At 45.6% G+C, this 15,671-nt stretch overlaps 1 protein-coding gene across 4 annotated transcripts in view; it reads left to right on the forward strand.

Annotated features, from left to right (window-relative positions):
• The first annotated feature begins 8,382 nt into the window (after positions 1–8,382).
• JADE3 (jade family PHD finger 3) overlaps positions 8,383–15,671 on the forward strand; it is a 71,161-nt gene continuing 63,872 nt past the window's right edge. For 2 of the 4 annotated variants that reach the window (XM_054088136.1, XM_054088153.1), the window contains exons 1-2: positions 8,383–8,624; positions 9,072–9,247. The gene's annotated coding sequence lies outside the window, so the exon portion shown is untranslated. The remainder of the gene's footprint in view (positions 8,625–9,071; positions 9,248–15,671) is intronic. The other 2 variants (XM_054088130.1, XM_054088144.1) reach the window with 1 other exon arrangement.

Consider the following 15,671-nt stretch of genomic DNA (forward strand, 5'->3'; position numbering starts at 1 on the left):
TTCCTGGATGGAGACTGTCAAAGCACTTCTCTCTGACCTGTGTATACCCATGGTTATTTCTTTTGGTTTTTTAACTTGTAAAAGTCTTGTGGTTTTTAGCTGTGCTTACCTTTTTCGGTACTAGATGCATGCTAGTGATGTGTTCACAGCAAAACCAGATTGTGGTGGTTATACTAGTAGAGTTCTTTATTTAGAAAGCAATGCCTTTTGATATCCCATTTAACATCCAAAGACTCCTGAAAGCCTGTAGACACTTCGTGAATTTCCACACTTGGCTTTAAACTGGTCAGAAATTAGAATCTTCCAAGTAGAGATCGTCTCGGATCACTTTAATGGAGGAGAAATGTTTGCTAAGAACAGCAAGTACTGTATTAATATAAATTTCTGTTGAATATATTTAATTAAATTGTGAAGCTTTAGAGAATTTAAGCTTTTAGTTTACACTTAGCTATTATTGTACAGTTTTACACTTAAAAAAAACCTCTTGAACCCCAATTGGATCTGAGTTGCCTAGCAATCTTTTTTATGTAGTATCCAAGTCATAGCAAAGCTGTCCTTGAGTATTTTCATAATTTTTACCAATCACATCCTCAAATACTAACAAGCAAAAGCTTTGTATCTGTGTCCTAGTTGCTAGGAAGTCACCCACTTTCTTTTTGTCATGTATAAATAGTCATGCATAAAATGCATGGATTTGAAAGTAATCCACATACCAGGCTGCACTTACATAACTGGGGCAGATTTTTTTTCTTTTATCCAATTCTGAAAAGCAGCCTGGAACTTCTTATTACAAAATATATGCTTCAGTCATTCTGACTAATACAGGCAAAAATTAGTTTTGCCGACGTAAGAGTGAGTGAGCACTCTGAGCCGAGTATCAACTACTCTTAATGCCGTTTTTTAAGTGTTTAGGCTTTATGGGTACAGCATTCAGCTCTATATGCATATTTAAATTAGTGTTGCTGATAGTGTTTTCTAGGTGGTGTTGATTCCCCAGGCCTTTTTCCTAAATATTTAATAAAAGCTGCTGTGAAGTGCGAATCTAAGACCTAGTAGCAGCCCAGGTGCCTGCTGAGTAGATACTTAACTGTAGGATTTTCAGTATCAAATTCCTTGTTGACTCCTTTGGACCTACGTGCTGTTTCTTTTTTTTTAATTAATGAGTAAGCCTTCTGAATCCAAGAGGGTGAGATAGATCTTCGAAGGTCTGCAGGAACAGCTCTTGCAAGACATGTTTAAACTTGATCTAAAACATCTATGTTCTAGTCCAACAGTATTAAAAGCTATGAATTAGTGCCAGTTGTAAGTATTGTCTGTAGCATTGTCTCTAGGATTTGAATGGGATGGTGCAAGCAGGCTGTAGCACTTAATTGTTGTGCTGTAGTACTGCATTCTTGCTCCAGCATGTGTTGGAAGGCAGCTCTGTGGTTTTCCACCCCGTCCCCTGGACGTTGCAGAGCTTGCAATGCAAGCTATGTCAATTTGGGGATAACAATTCCTGAAAAATAATAACTTGCTTTATTACCAGCCCGCAAGTTTTTCTAAAAGCCATCTAGCCTGAGCTCTGTCACTCAGCACAACCATCTACGCATGGGAAAACTTCACTAGCAGCAAGCCTGATAAAAGCAGGATGTACAGGAGGCTTCACTGAAAGGCTAGGAGGCACGGTGTGTCAACAGGACAGATGTTAATATCTTAGTGTCCAGTTTGATAGAAGAATGCATTTTGCTGCTTTCATCTCTTCAGAATGCCTGGTTGCTATAAGACTGTTGGCTGGCAGAGTTTGTGGTCATGCAGTCTTCCTGATGTATATGTAGTCATTACTTGTTCTGAGTAAGAGAGAAGAAAAGGAGGGGGAAGTGAGAACCTTTTAAAAAAAGCTCTGGAGTTTTCTGAGTACACAAAGAAAAATGTGCAACTACTCATTCCTTTGTTTTTTAATTATCTAGTGATAATCCCCAGCTATGTAGAATTTCATGGTTAGAGTATCAGAGTATCAGAATGTATTAAGCAATGTGACCAGAATGTGTCAATGTCAAGGGTCTAATAAGATATTCCAAATACACGCAGATCTCTGTCACAGGCATCTGTTAAAGCTGCTATAGAAAGTTTGTCCTTAAAAGCATCAGGTAAAGTTGGTAGACAGGAAATTAAGATGAGGTTAAGCGCTTGAACGGTGTTTAAATGAGTGTTTGTCTGATGTTCCTAAACTGCAGAGGCTGAAAGCAACGTGCTATTACAAATTCTATTCAAATGATGAGAGTAAATTTAAAGCTAGGCATCTCTGCTCAGAGGATTCGGTGCCTGGATGACAGTGGTATGTATGTCTCTGCTTTTCCAACTTTATCTTATCACAAATAGGTGAAGTCCCAGTTCACAGAATCATGTGACAACCTCCACTTTCATTTTTAGGTACCTTTGTCCTTGTCGCAGTGAAGAAAACTTGAAAAGGCTTTTTTTGCAATTAAAGTCATTAAACTTGTATGCCTCAAAAAGTAAAGAAAATGAAACAAACTCTTGACAGGGGGAGGAAGGATGGAGTGACCAGCCGTTGACTTGTGACTTCTGAGCACTGAGAACAGCAGCCTCGCTTCCCTCTACTTGCATAGGTCCCCCCAGTCCGCACATACGGATGGCACCATAAAAGCAACTAACTTTCTAGCTCTTTGGGCAAGATACACAACTTGTTTCCTCACTAATATAAGCGTAAGATGCATTCTTTTCTCCTTTTTTGTTAGGTAGGTACTTGTTTGTGTTTAAGGTACAGACACATAATGCTGATAAGTTCTGAAAGCTGCTGGCAGTCCTCTCCATTCTGTGTTACTGGCTTAGAAAGAGAAAGATAAATTGAAGATCTTCCTAAGCACAAAACTTTGAACTTGTCAGATACAGGGAAGTGAAGCTGGCGCATTTTGCTCTAAAGAGAGTAAATGCTTCATGATTTTTTTTTTTTGGCTGAATGTGCTGATCTTTTTACAAGGGGAGTACTCCCCCCCACCATTTCTGAAGTCCCTCCGTATAAACCGCTTCAGAGATTTTTTTTTTAAAATGGTTCTGGAGATTAAATGGAAGGGCTGTGCTATGACCCGAGGGCATCTTCTCATAGCTGCCCCAACAGGTGCTAAAGGGTTGGATTCAGTGTTAGAGGTAGACAATCTTTTGAAGCTCTGAGTGTTCTTTGCCTCTATTTCTAATAGCAAGTATCAGAAATGTTTTTAGTCACGAGAGCGTTTAAAGACAGCTAGCCATCCTTAGAGTAGATTCTGCTTTGCATGTGTTTTTTTCTACAGAAGAATGAAAATTGCTCCACAGCAATAATTATGGCTCTTGTTAGCAGGTGGGTGTTTGGGCTTTATGGTAACACTTCAATGATTTTCCTCATTGTGAAAAGACAATACAAGAGTTAAGCTTTTCAGTTTCTTGCCAGTAGCTGCATATGCTTGCTCTGGTTTCAAGGACGTTGTACCAAGATTTCATCAATGGTATCTGATCTACTGAAGAAGTGAGTTTTATGCAGTGTCTACACATTTCAAAGTCAGGAGGGTATACCAGGCTGTGGTATCTGTCTATGTCTTTTCTTATCAATATCAAGTAGAATCACGGCCCGTGGAGGCTTGTACGTGCTGGCTGGGAATGCTGCAAAGAATTGGAGGTAAGGGGTATGAATTAACCAACTTCCCATGCCTTTACAGTTCTTACTTCCCCCCTCCTCCCATGATATTATGGTGTGTTTGTTGTCTTTTACTTCTCTAGCATTTGATCAGAGATAGTGGATTGTGTAGAAAAAATACTTTTCTGTTGAAATTCACTGAAATACTTCTAGATATTTCAATTAGAGATGCTACTTTTGTGTTTTCAATCCATGTTAAACTCTGTGTGACCCTACTTCTCAGATGTTAAACATTACTTCAGTGTAACTTCCTTAATACCCTAATACACTATAAGCAGCCTTTGTGTACAGCTGAATAATTACTTAGTTCAACTTGAGTATGGTATACATGTATACATTATTTCATCCTGACCACATCTCTTGTACTCTCTTATTTCCAGAGCATCTCTCCCTTGGGAAGACTTCGTGTTTGTACTATGTTTTATCAACATGTTAACATCTGGCTTTGTAAATTCCTCATATTCTCTAGGTGCATAAGAGCATCTGTAGTCCATCCTTTCTCAAGAGAATGTGGAAACTTGTGTTGCATGTGTCTTTAAAAAGAACAACAGTGTATGGTTGGCTTCCTATTTATTCATCTTGGTCAGTGTTCCTATAGAAATGCATAGCAAGTGTAAATGCAGTTCTGTGTAAATTCTTCCAGAGTGGTAAATAGTCTGCTAGAAGTTACACAAGATGAGATAATGAAAATTATTTACACATAAAAGCATTTATTGTAATTAGTAGGCCCACAGACTTTCTGTCACAGTGTTTTTCCTGTGTTCCCTATCTTTTGGCCCTGAGCCCACTGTGTACAACTGTGGACTTATTGTAGAACTAGAGGTTTGGATGTCGTCTTCTCCTAACACGGAGCAGCAGGTGCAGTGAGGTGACTGTGATCCCAAGCATGGGAAATGGAGATAGCTGTGCAACACCTTTCCCAGGCTGGGCTACATCTGCTCCTGATGAAGTCATTCACATATAAATTAATCTGGTAGGAGACTTCTCAAGGAATGTTTTCTCTACTGTTGGGAATATGTATTCTTTGTTGTCCTTCAGAATGACAGATACTTTAAACACTATATATACACACTCTACTAAGCAGGTTTCATGTGCAAACAAAAAATAGAAATTGCTTTATAATCTGAATTAAGATATTGGTGCTTGTAAATGGTTTCTGTTCAGTCTAACTCAATCAGACTTTAAATTCCTGTTATGACTAGAAAACGTCTTTTTCTGTAGCACATGGACTTGGTTTTATCACACTGAATTCTCTTCATTTTCGACTTCAAATCTTTTGTCTGGAGATCACTGTTGCCTGCTTTGCTGTCTGGACCACCCATTTTGATACAGAGGATTCCACAAGTGGTGGTGGTGGCACCGTTCTTGGTATTTTACTTTATGTTGTGGTTTTCAAAAGCTGCTCAGAGTGTTTTCCTGGTGAATGTGTATTAACGAACAGAAGGCAAATAAGGTGATCGCTGGTGCGTTAAGGAAGTCATCTGTGTTAGCATTACTGTTTGGTTGCGGTCTAACTGCATTTGTAGAAAGCTATGCCTCATATTACACACAGGAATATTAACCAGGTATTCAAAAGAAAAGAGGATTGGTTTGGTTTTTCAGTCCTTGCCAGCAGTGATTTACAGTCAGAAGCCTACATGGATTCAGTGAAAGCTGACTTGGACCAGTACTTGGAGAAATGATCTGTTGAAGGTTACTCAACAGATGTGCCACATCCTGCTTGGGAAATCTGAGTAAAAAGTAGTTGGAGGAAGTCTCTAACTATGGATGCCCACTTGGGCCAGGAAGTTGATGTGGGGGAGTGTGTGCGCTGTGACTTGGTAGAAGCAGGCAGGAGGCTGTTGAGCTAGATATGCCATTTGGCCTGAAACGGGGCCTCCTTTCTTACCATCTGCTTTACCTCATCTTTCAGCTGCTGTCTGGGAAGCATGTAGAAGTTGAGCTCAGGCATGCTGAACTATCCCTGCCATGCTTGGTGATCATCTCTTCATTCCTTTTCCTTTGTGTCCATTGTTATATTCTTGCTGTTTCCTCTCAATGCCTGGACTAGAGAGAAGAGCTGTATCCCAGATCTGAGAGTCCAGGCCCCATTTCCTTTGTTGCTGAGTTTCTGTAGCCTTTCTGCATCTCAGTTGCTACGGGCATGCAGAAAGGGACTGTAGCAGCCAAAAGGAGTTCTCTGGGAAATCTCTTTGCAGCAGTCGTTACGGTAAGGAAGGCAAAAGTCACTTGCTTGTTTGATGCAAGTGGTAGCAATGGTTGGACTCGATGATCCAAGAGGTCTTTTCCAACCTGGTGATTCTATAATTCTATGATACTTGGTAATAGCAGTATGGGGAATGCATTTGGGGTCTAAGGACAGAGGACATTTGCCAAATTGTTGCCATTGTTTATTCTAACTGATGCTACCTACTGTGTTTCAAATGTTGTTTCAATGGGGAACTCCATCACAGGCCAAACAATTAACACTGACAGCTGGCTAAAAGCTGCCCTAAGGTAGACTTTATGCTCATTATTGTGGCACTTGTGTAGATGTTCTCAATTTAGTACTGGGCCAGGCGGAGATGAGCATGCAGTGGCAGGTGGGATGCAGCAAGGCTCCCAGCCACCTCTGCTCCTGCTGCCACTCGCCCAGCCCAAATCTGGGTTTCGGTAGCCAGTGACTTTGGGCAGGCAGGCTGGGTGCTGTCACTTTTCATCCAAGAGAAACAGTGTGCGGGCAGTGGGAGCCACATCTTGCTCTTGCCTGGTTCCAGGTGCAGTTCACTGCCCTCAGCCCTGCCACCCCTCAGCGCCCTCTCCCTCAGCCCCCTGCTCAGCTTCTGCCTTCTCTCCCAGCCCCTGGTCCCCTCAAGCCCCTGTCCTTCACCCTGGCCCCTGCCTCCTCCCGCTTAGGGCCCAGATCCTCACCCCTGTCCCCCATCCCCCTGTCCCACCTCTCAGACCCCTGCCTCTCCCCCCTAGCCCCTGCCTCCACTTGAGGGCCAGGACCCCCCCGCCTACCCTGTCCCTTGGATTCCCCACCTTTGCTCTCATGCCCTGGTCCCCACAGACCACTGTCCCTCTCCTGCAGTCCCTGTCCTTCCCATAGGCCCTCTGTCCCCCCGGCCCCAGCCTCCAACTTAAGCCCCACACCCTCAACCCTCCTCCTACCCCTAAAGACCCCTGCCTTCCTCCAGCCCGTCCCTTGTGTCCTCACCTTTTCCCTCACACCCTGATCCCCTCGGCTCCCTGTCCCTCAGCCCCATGACTCCCAAGCCCCTCTCCATCCCCTACCTCTCCCTCATCCCTGTCCTTCCCTCAGGCCCCTCTGCCCCTCACACCCTTGTCTCCAAGGCCCCTGCCTTTCTCCAGCCCTGTCCCTCGAGTCCCCACCTCTGCCCTCAAGGCCTGGTCCCCTTGAATCCCTGTCCCCTAGCCTCCCGGCCCTGGCCCCCATCCCTCCCCTCCAGCTCCTTCCTCTTCCCCACCTGTTGTCCTTCTCTCTGCCTCCTGCTCCATCTTTGCCTTCTCCAAAAGCCCTCTGTCCCCCCAGCCCCTGCCCACCACCTTGGGGCCCAGACCATGCCCCCTGTTCCCTATCCTGCTCCTCAGACCCCCACCTCCCTCCTAGCCCCTGCCCCTCAGATCCCCACCTTTGCTCTCCATCCCTGCCCCTCTCCTTCCTCTCTGGCCCCTGCCTCTCCCTCAGCCCTATCCCATACCCTTTGTCCCACCCCCTACCCCCTGCCTCCCCTGTCCCTCGGGTCCCTGTCTTTGCCCTCACGCCCTGGTTCTCTGGGATCCCTGTCCCTTAGCCTACAGGATCGTCTCCCTCTTAAACCCCTGTCTCCCAGCCCCCTGCCTTTTCCCCCAGTCCCCTTGCTCACTCCCCTTCCCCTTCATCCCCCGCCTCCTGTCTCTCCCATCCCCACCTTTGCCCTTGCGGCCTGGTCCCCTGCAATCCCTGTCCCTTGTCTCCCGGCCCCTGTCCCTCCAGCCCCTGCCTTGCCCTCTGCCCCCCGTCCGATGTCAGATCCCTCTCCTTCCTCTCCATCCCCCGCCTCCTCTGTCCCTCCGGTCCCCACCTTTGCCTTCATGCCCTGGTCCCCTGGGATCCCTGTCCCTTAGCCTTCCTGCCCGTCTCCCCCTTAGGACCCTGTCCCCCAGCCCCTTGTCTTCCCCCTCAGCCCCTCTTCTTTCCCTCCATCCCACTTCCTTCCCCCTAGACCCTGTCCCTTGGGTCCCCACCTTTGCCCTCACGCCCCGGTCCCCTGGGATCCCTGTCCCTTAGCCTACAGGATCATCTCCCCCTTAAATCCCTGCTTTCCTCCTAGCTCCCTGCCTTCTTCCCAGCCGCTGTCCCTCAGCCTCCCAGGCCCCTCTCCTTCCTTTCCGCTCCATCCCCTGTCCCTCAGGTCCAACCTTTGTCCTCAAGCCCTGATCCCCTGGCATCCCTGTCCTTCTCTTAGACCCCTGTCCCCCAGACCCCTGCCTTCTCCCTCCCCCACCCTGCCTTGCCCTCAGCTCCCCAGACCCTGTCCCTCGGGTCCCCACCTTTGCCCTCACGCCCTGGGATTCCTGTCCCTTAGCCCCGTCTCCCCTTTAAGCCCCTGTCCCCGTGCTCCCAGATCCCCGGCCTCCCTTCCCCGGCTCCCCCCACGCCGCCCCCGGCCGCTGCGGGCAGGAAGGCGCAGGGCGGGAAGGGGAAGAGGCGGGGCCGGCATCCCGGCCATACAATAGGGGCTGTTGTGCCGGGGGCGCCGGCGGGAGCTGCGGCGGCGGAGGAGGAGCGGCCGCGGCACCCACGCCATCATCCCCAGCGGCGGCGGAGGGCGCGGGGCTGCGGGCGACTGCCCGCCGAGGGAGGAGGAAGAGGAGGGGCGGGCGATGCGCGCCGGCGCGGGACGGGCCCGGCAGCCCCGGCGCTGAGCCGGGGGAGCGGCGGGAGCGGCAGCAGCCGCGGCGGCGGGAGGTGAGCGGCGGGGGCGGGGCGGGGCCTGCGGCGCGGGAGGCGGCGGCGTTTGGCGCCAAGGCCGGGAGGAGGAGGAGGAGGAGGGGAGGAAGCAGCAGCGAGAGGAGGAGGCGGCTGCGGGTACGCGGGGCGGGGGTGGCAGCGGTCGGGGCAGCGACGAGGCTTTTGTGCTTCTCTCTTAAACGCAAAAAAAATTCCCCTCTTGTTATTTTTTATTATTATTTTTTATTATTATTATTTTTCGCCGAAAGGTGAAGAGAGCGCTGTTTTGTCTCGTGCGCCCCGCGGCCGCAGGGAAAAGTTGCGGCGCGTCTCCCTCCCTCCCTCTCTCCCCCTCCCGCTCCGCCCCCGCGATTCGCCGGGCTCTGCCGGGGCTCCTGCTTCCCCGCCATCACCGGGTTCTTTCTTGCCTTCCACCCGCGCCCCCCCTTTTTTGTTTCACCGCAGCCCGGAGGAGGCGGCGACCCCGGCGGGGCCCTGCGGCTGGGCGTGGCGGGCGGACAGACAGACGCACGGACAGACGGGTGCTTGTCCGCTGCCCAGCGCCGCTCCGCCGGTTCTGTCGAGGAACTTGCTAGAACTGAGTTTGACAATGAAGCGGTAGCGCAGCCCTCCCCGCCGAGGTAAGTTTTTAGCTTTGGCAGAGGAGAGAGCACCTGGATAAACCCCCTCTGTGCCTGCAGGGATAGGGACGGGAAAGGTCCCGATTGTCCTCCTTCAGACCTTCTTCCCTCTCGGTGCCTGTAGGGATAGGGACGGCAAAGGTCCCGATTGTGCTCCTTCAAACCTTCCCCCACTGTACCTGCAAGGAGGGGAACGGGAAAGGTCCCTATTATGCTTCTCTAAACCTTCCCCCTCTTTGCCTGCAGGGATAGGGAAGGGAAAGGTCTCGATTGTGCTCCTCCAGACCTTCCTCCCGCTCCGCGCCTGTGGGGATAGGGAAGGGAAAGGTCCCGGCTCTGCTTCTGCAAATCAAACCTTCTTCCCTTGCATGATCTTTCTGCAAAGGCATGGCTTCTTCTCACAGACCTACAGCCACCAGGGATGCAGCAGAAGTAGTGCTTGCGCGTGCTGCTGTGATGGTTAGCAGGAGAATTTGGTACAGGGTGTCTTAAAAGACGCCTGGGCAGGAAGAGTAAATACTGTGTTTTTTCTGTATTTTTAACTACAGCTCTTTTATGGGAAGCATTTATAGTTATTTGAAGAGTTCAGCTATTGTTCACAAATTGCTTTAATGTACTTTAATTAAAATATCCCTACCTTAGTGCTGTACTTTTAAAGCCGCCTTCACATTTAGGAGAAAGGGACTGCTGGAGGAGGCATTCAGTTGTGATTAGGAATCCTGTGATTAAAATACATAAGAAACTTGAAAGTTATTGTGCTTCTCTGTTAACGTAAAAGAGCCTTTGGACTGAAACTGAGAGATTATGAGAACTGTATTTTGTCTTGGTGCATGCAAAATGTTTTATTGAAATATTTTATCTGCAGCCAACATTTTACGTCATGTTGGTGCTTGTTGTGGGCTGTTCTGTAGAGCATCTTGAGGACACCTGCAAATCTCCACAAAGTGAGATTGTGTCTTAGTGATGGTGAGAGCTCCATGGGTTTGGTGAGAAAAGGGTGAGCTCAGAGGAGGGCACGTTAGCACAACTTTCAAGCCTGCTACAGAGTTCCTTAGCAAGATGTCAGAAGAGCCTTCACCTGTGCTTACTGAAGGGAGAAAATGCAATTTGAAGTCACTTTGGTTAAGAAAGTGCTTTTCAAACTAAAAGCAAGTTAGTGCTTTTAGGATCCAAAGATTAGCGTGTTTTTTTTTTTTTAACTGAACTTTTGACCTCTTTGCAGACTAGACATGACATGCCCTGTTTATAATGCAGAAGAGGAGCAGAAGTCTGCAAAAATTGGGCTTTGTATGCGGTAAAAGTCTTCAAAATAATGAGAGCTGTTTCTATTACCTGTCCTTCATTTGATGTTTCCTCTTTCTAGGTTCCTTTTACAGAACTGGCCTCCCTTCCCCAGGAGGAAAAATTCCCCTGAGTTGGGTCAATCAGCGCAACTATGGGGATTTTCTTGGTATTGTTTTATTTGCATTACGAAGGTGTGAATGGTACCTGCAAAGATTTGCTAGAGAGCTGATGCAGGAACATATGCAATGGCATTTATTGGCAAGGATGCATGTTCTTTTGGGATCTCATTAAAATCATGAAAATCCACTGTGAATGTACAAGTCTGGGCTAGAGATTCTCAGTGTAGTGTTAGAATAAACCCGGCTTTTTCCTTCTCTGTGGTTCCATGGACTTCCTCGCTGTGACAGGAAATCAGGAAGTTTGCATATGGGATTTACTGGGATACCTGACATTGTTGTGGGGTTTTTGCTTTGGTTTTTAAGATACGTGTAGTTTTCATGGAGCTGGGTGGTCCTCTTACAGAAGAGAATTTACAGAGGCTGCTTGGCTGTGATTGTGTATTATTTTTACCTGTACAGCTTTATATATGAACACATAGACGGGGATTCCTGCGTATGGCCACTGGAGTAGCTACCGTGTGCCGAGTGCTGTAGAGCATTTGTCCCAAAGGCTTGCTGCAGCTGACTTGTGGGGTGCCTTGACGGGTGACCTGAATGCTTGGCTGGTGTGACGGCAGGTGACGGCTGGATTTGTGAGACCTGCTGGTGAAAAGCAACGTTAAACTCTGTAGAAGCTGCCTTGAGTTTGAGCTGAATATTTCCACTCCTCCAGTGTTCTTCGTGGTCTACTTAGGTAGCTTATTTCAGTCTTTGAAATGAATTTCTGACCATTGTGCCTCAGAGGGTAAAGAGCATGGTGTGGTGTCTGTACATTTTCAGTTAGCTCAGTGAGACCTGGGATGTTTGAGGCTTTGAGCAGCCTGATCTGGTAGAAGGTGTCCCTGTGCGTGGCAGGGGGCTTGGAACTGGATGATCTTTAAGGTCCCATCCAATCTAAACCAGTCTATGATGTATCTGAAGTAGGAAAGCATACTCATTTTTCTAGTGGGTCTTTTAAGATCCATGGATGAAAATGTGATGTAAACTTCGATTTCTGTGATGTGTATTTCTCCTTTAGTCCCTTGAAGTCTCCTTTAGAAGTCAGTCTGTAGTTTTGGGGGCTCTTACCTGAATAGGTTTGATAGAGTAGTGTTATGCCCACTCTTCAGAAATTACAAAGCAGTTTAATAACAAATGATGTTATATCCAACTGAAATGCAAAAGTTAATATTTTTTTAAGTGTGGGCATCATTCTCTGGATGCATTTAATAACAAGAAACTTGCTAATTTGTCTAGATCAATGGTGGTGTTACTTTTTGGTTGATGACTTCTTGCATTATAGACAGAAATGGACTTGGCCGAAACTTGCTCTTTGATCCTGCTAGCTTAATTTCTCCCCACTCCCACAGATTTTTGGGGAGCTACAGCTAAGAGAGCTCTGGGGCTTTCACACTTCTGGAGAGGGGAACCCCTTCTGAAATTGTGTGGTGTTTCTCTGCCTTCTGAAGATTTGAAGTGCTTTTAACACTTGAGGCTTCATGTAATTGGAGACATAAATGCAATTTTGACATACTTTACTTAAAATGGAAACTAACAAGTTAATAATAGCTTCTATCGGGGATATTTATGTAATAGAAGCCAACAGATGCTATTTGCATCTTGAGGAGCTGATGTATAAAATGTTATGTCAGGGCCCTGGCAGGTTTTGTGCTGGCGGAGGCTGGGTCAGGTGGGAGTGGGAGATGCCTGTGATCTGTAGGGCTTGATGGTGACTCTGAAAAGTGAGGTAACTAGATGGAGTCTTTCATTTTGGCACACAGCTGATTTTAACTTAATGCTACTATTTAGAATAAAAAGAGGAGGAGAGGTGCTTTCTTTAGAATAAAAAGAGGAGGAGAGGTGCTTTCTTTTATATTTATTCACGTTAAATGATCAATTATGCTGTCGGTTTAAAATGACTTTTCTTTGTGCTATCTTCTGTATACAATTGCAAATCTGATGTTCGGGATCCCTGAAAAGTGTGTTTATAGATACTGGTTTATTGACACTTAATTCATTTCAGCTATACTCTGGTATCTGGCGAAGTTTTAGAAAATGTGACGGCCTGGGTGTTGGCTTCTGTGAAGAGGTGTCAGACCCACACGTTGCTGGCTCTGCATTTCCACGTCTGTGTAATTACTCACTACGTCCCTGTTTCCCTGGGCCATTGGCTCTTTTGTGTTTATGTACTTCCAAGTCACCCTTGTGTAGACGGCATCTGAACTCTTCCAGCATTTAAGATTTTATTTCAGTGTGTAGGAGAGCAAGAATTTGGAGATTAGAGCAGTCTGGGATGTCCGATCTTAGGCCTAACGATAGCTGCTGTTGCCTATGTAGAGCTGTAATACAAGCTTTACTTGGATTTAAAGTGGAAGAGACCCTGACTTGTGAGCACGACTGCGGAGGCTCCACTGGCAGTTAAGTCTCCCTGTTCAGAGAAGCAGGAGGAGGTGAGAGGATAAGCTCATGACTTCTGAATGCTGTTTGTTAGAACTTTCTCCTGTATTAGATACCAGGATGCTTGCCTTAGCTTGTTAAACTCTGGAAACTTTGGAGTGCTTTCCTTCTTCAAAGTACACCTGTTACAGCATTAGATTACAGAGCTGTGTTTCTTGCTTATTGAATTGGATGTTGAACATAGCATATCGTGTTGTTAATGCCTCCTTGTGTTTTAATTAGAGCTGTAGGGATATGTTTAAAAACAGGTTTATACACATGCCTGACTGGTTGCTAGAATGAATAAGCTTGTCACACAGTCTTGAGGGAATTACATATTATTTTGCTGATCTAACTGTCCAGGGCTTCCCCTTCACATCCTTTCTATGAGTATTGGTTTAACAGTCCAGACAGTTTTTAAATAATGCTTGTTCTGAAGAGCATGAAGATACTGAGAAAAATTATTAACTTTTAATGCACAAATATTTAAATCTTCCCTACGTATCAAGTAGAGCAGAATAAAATTTTCTGCTCCCACACAGAAAATCTTATATTTTGAACTGCTGGATACAAAAATGTATAGGAGAAATGTGTATACTGACAAGGGAGAAAATAATGTCCATAGAGGGATTACTTGCAGTTTTTAATTGTCTTTATTGTTCTGCTTTTAACTGCTTGTATTTCTTTAATATTCCTCCAATGTTGATTTGCAGGCTTTGATATCAAAGTGGCTGTAGAGGACATGTTGCTTGAAATAATGCCATATCCCACACAAGTTTTGGCTTTAATGAGGAAAAATCCAATCCAAAAACACGTGGAGTTAAAATACCTGTGTGTGAGACAGAGACGTCCCAGAAAATGGTAGGCTCAGTGATTACCTGGTGAGGAGGAGCCTCAGCAGAAGGAGAGATAGCAGTAATACCTCTCCCATTTTTATTAGTTCTTTCAAGGGAAGAGGAGTAACAGACCTGCACTCCTGTTCGTGCTTTCATGCAAATGAGCTCTTTTCCCAGCAGGTAATTGACTGAAATAGTGATAACGAGTGATTACTCCACAGTGCAATATAAACCTTGTTAAATATTGTTTTATAGGAAGAAGAAGAAATGCTTGTTTCAAGCACAGAAAATAGTTTCCTGTGTTTTTTTGAGACCACTGAGTGCTGACAAAAGAAAGGTGTAAAGTTTACCGGTCATCGGCATTGCTGCACTTTGATAACGTTAACCTTGTTCGGGAGAGTTCTAGCAGCTCTTTGACTTCAGTATAATTCGAGAGCAGTCGTGTTCTTTTACAAAAATCAAGTTGACTGTCATTTAAGCAACTGAAAGGCAGATGTTTAAACCTGGTAATGAAGTTGCAGTCTTCCTTCTGTTAACAACATAATCATTTCCAGCGTAGCATGAAATGAGCAATCTTAAGTAGTAAGTGAAGCATTTTGCCTGACAAATTTGAACTTGCAGCACTGCAATAGAAAGCTCTAAGAGTGACAGAGGAACTAAAAGGTTGATCTTAATACAAGGTGCTTGGTTTTGAGCAACAGTATTGCAATGACTGTTGGCATACCCAGGGAGTAAAATTCACTGCTGCTGAATGGTATTGATTCTTCTACGGAAATTATTTTTTACAAATTATTACAGAAATAATTTTCTTACAGAAATGAATTTTCTGTGCTTTCTTTAACCAATGCTACTTCACTTTTTGGGATCCAAAAAGAAGAAGTGGAAAAACTTGTGGAATTAAATAATTCAAATTTTTTTATAGAAGTGAAAATAGTGCAGGATGGTTTTGTGTGCTCTTTGTAACTGGTATCCATCAGTTTAGGTGGCTTTATTTTGTTTTTCATAGAACGGTTTGTGTTGGAAGATATCCTGTTCCACCCTCCTGCCGTGGGCAGGGACGCTTTCCACCAGACCAGGCTTCTCAAGGCCCCATGCAACCTGGCCTTGAACACTTCCAGGGATGAGGCATCCACAGCTCCTTTGGGCAACCTGTGCCACTGCCTCACCGCTGTCATTGTGAAGAATTTCTTCCTAACATCTTATCTAAATCTTACCCCTTCTGATTTAAAGCCATTCCCCCTTTTCCTATCACTACGTGCCTTTTTACAAGTCCCTCCCCTGCTTTCCTGTAGGCCCCCTTCAGGTACCGGAAGGCCGCTCTTTGTTGGCTTTGTTTTTTATGGCATCTCATGCTGCAGTTTCCCAAAGACATTGTGTGAAAAAAGCTGAAGTTTTTCTTTATTTAGGTATTTTTCAGATGTTTAGGTGTGCATTTTTGATCAAAATACAGCTGGTGTACAAAGTGTTAATTAACAGTGGCATTGAATAAGATTTTGCCAGTGACTAATACGTTACATCCATGTACACTTCTGTAATTTTGACAGAGATCTGACTTACTCTAATTGGGTCTATACTCCTACACAGAGGTGGAGTAACTGGAGAACAGGTCTTTTCAAAGGTGAAGACTCTGACCTGAGCTCAGTAAAAGAAGAGGAGGTTAAAAATTACTTTATGTATTCAGTACTTAGTGTATTCTGTCTTTCCTTTATTGCTTAAAATGGAATATATATG

Source organism: Cuculus canorus, chromosome 1 (genome assembly GCF_017976375.1).
Source record: "Cuculus canorus isolate bCucCan1 chromosome 1, bCucCan1.pri, whole genome shotgun sequence".
Classification (NCBI taxonomy): domain Eukaryota; kingdom Metazoa; phylum Chordata; class Aves; order Cuculiformes; family Cuculidae; genus Cuculus; species Cuculus canorus.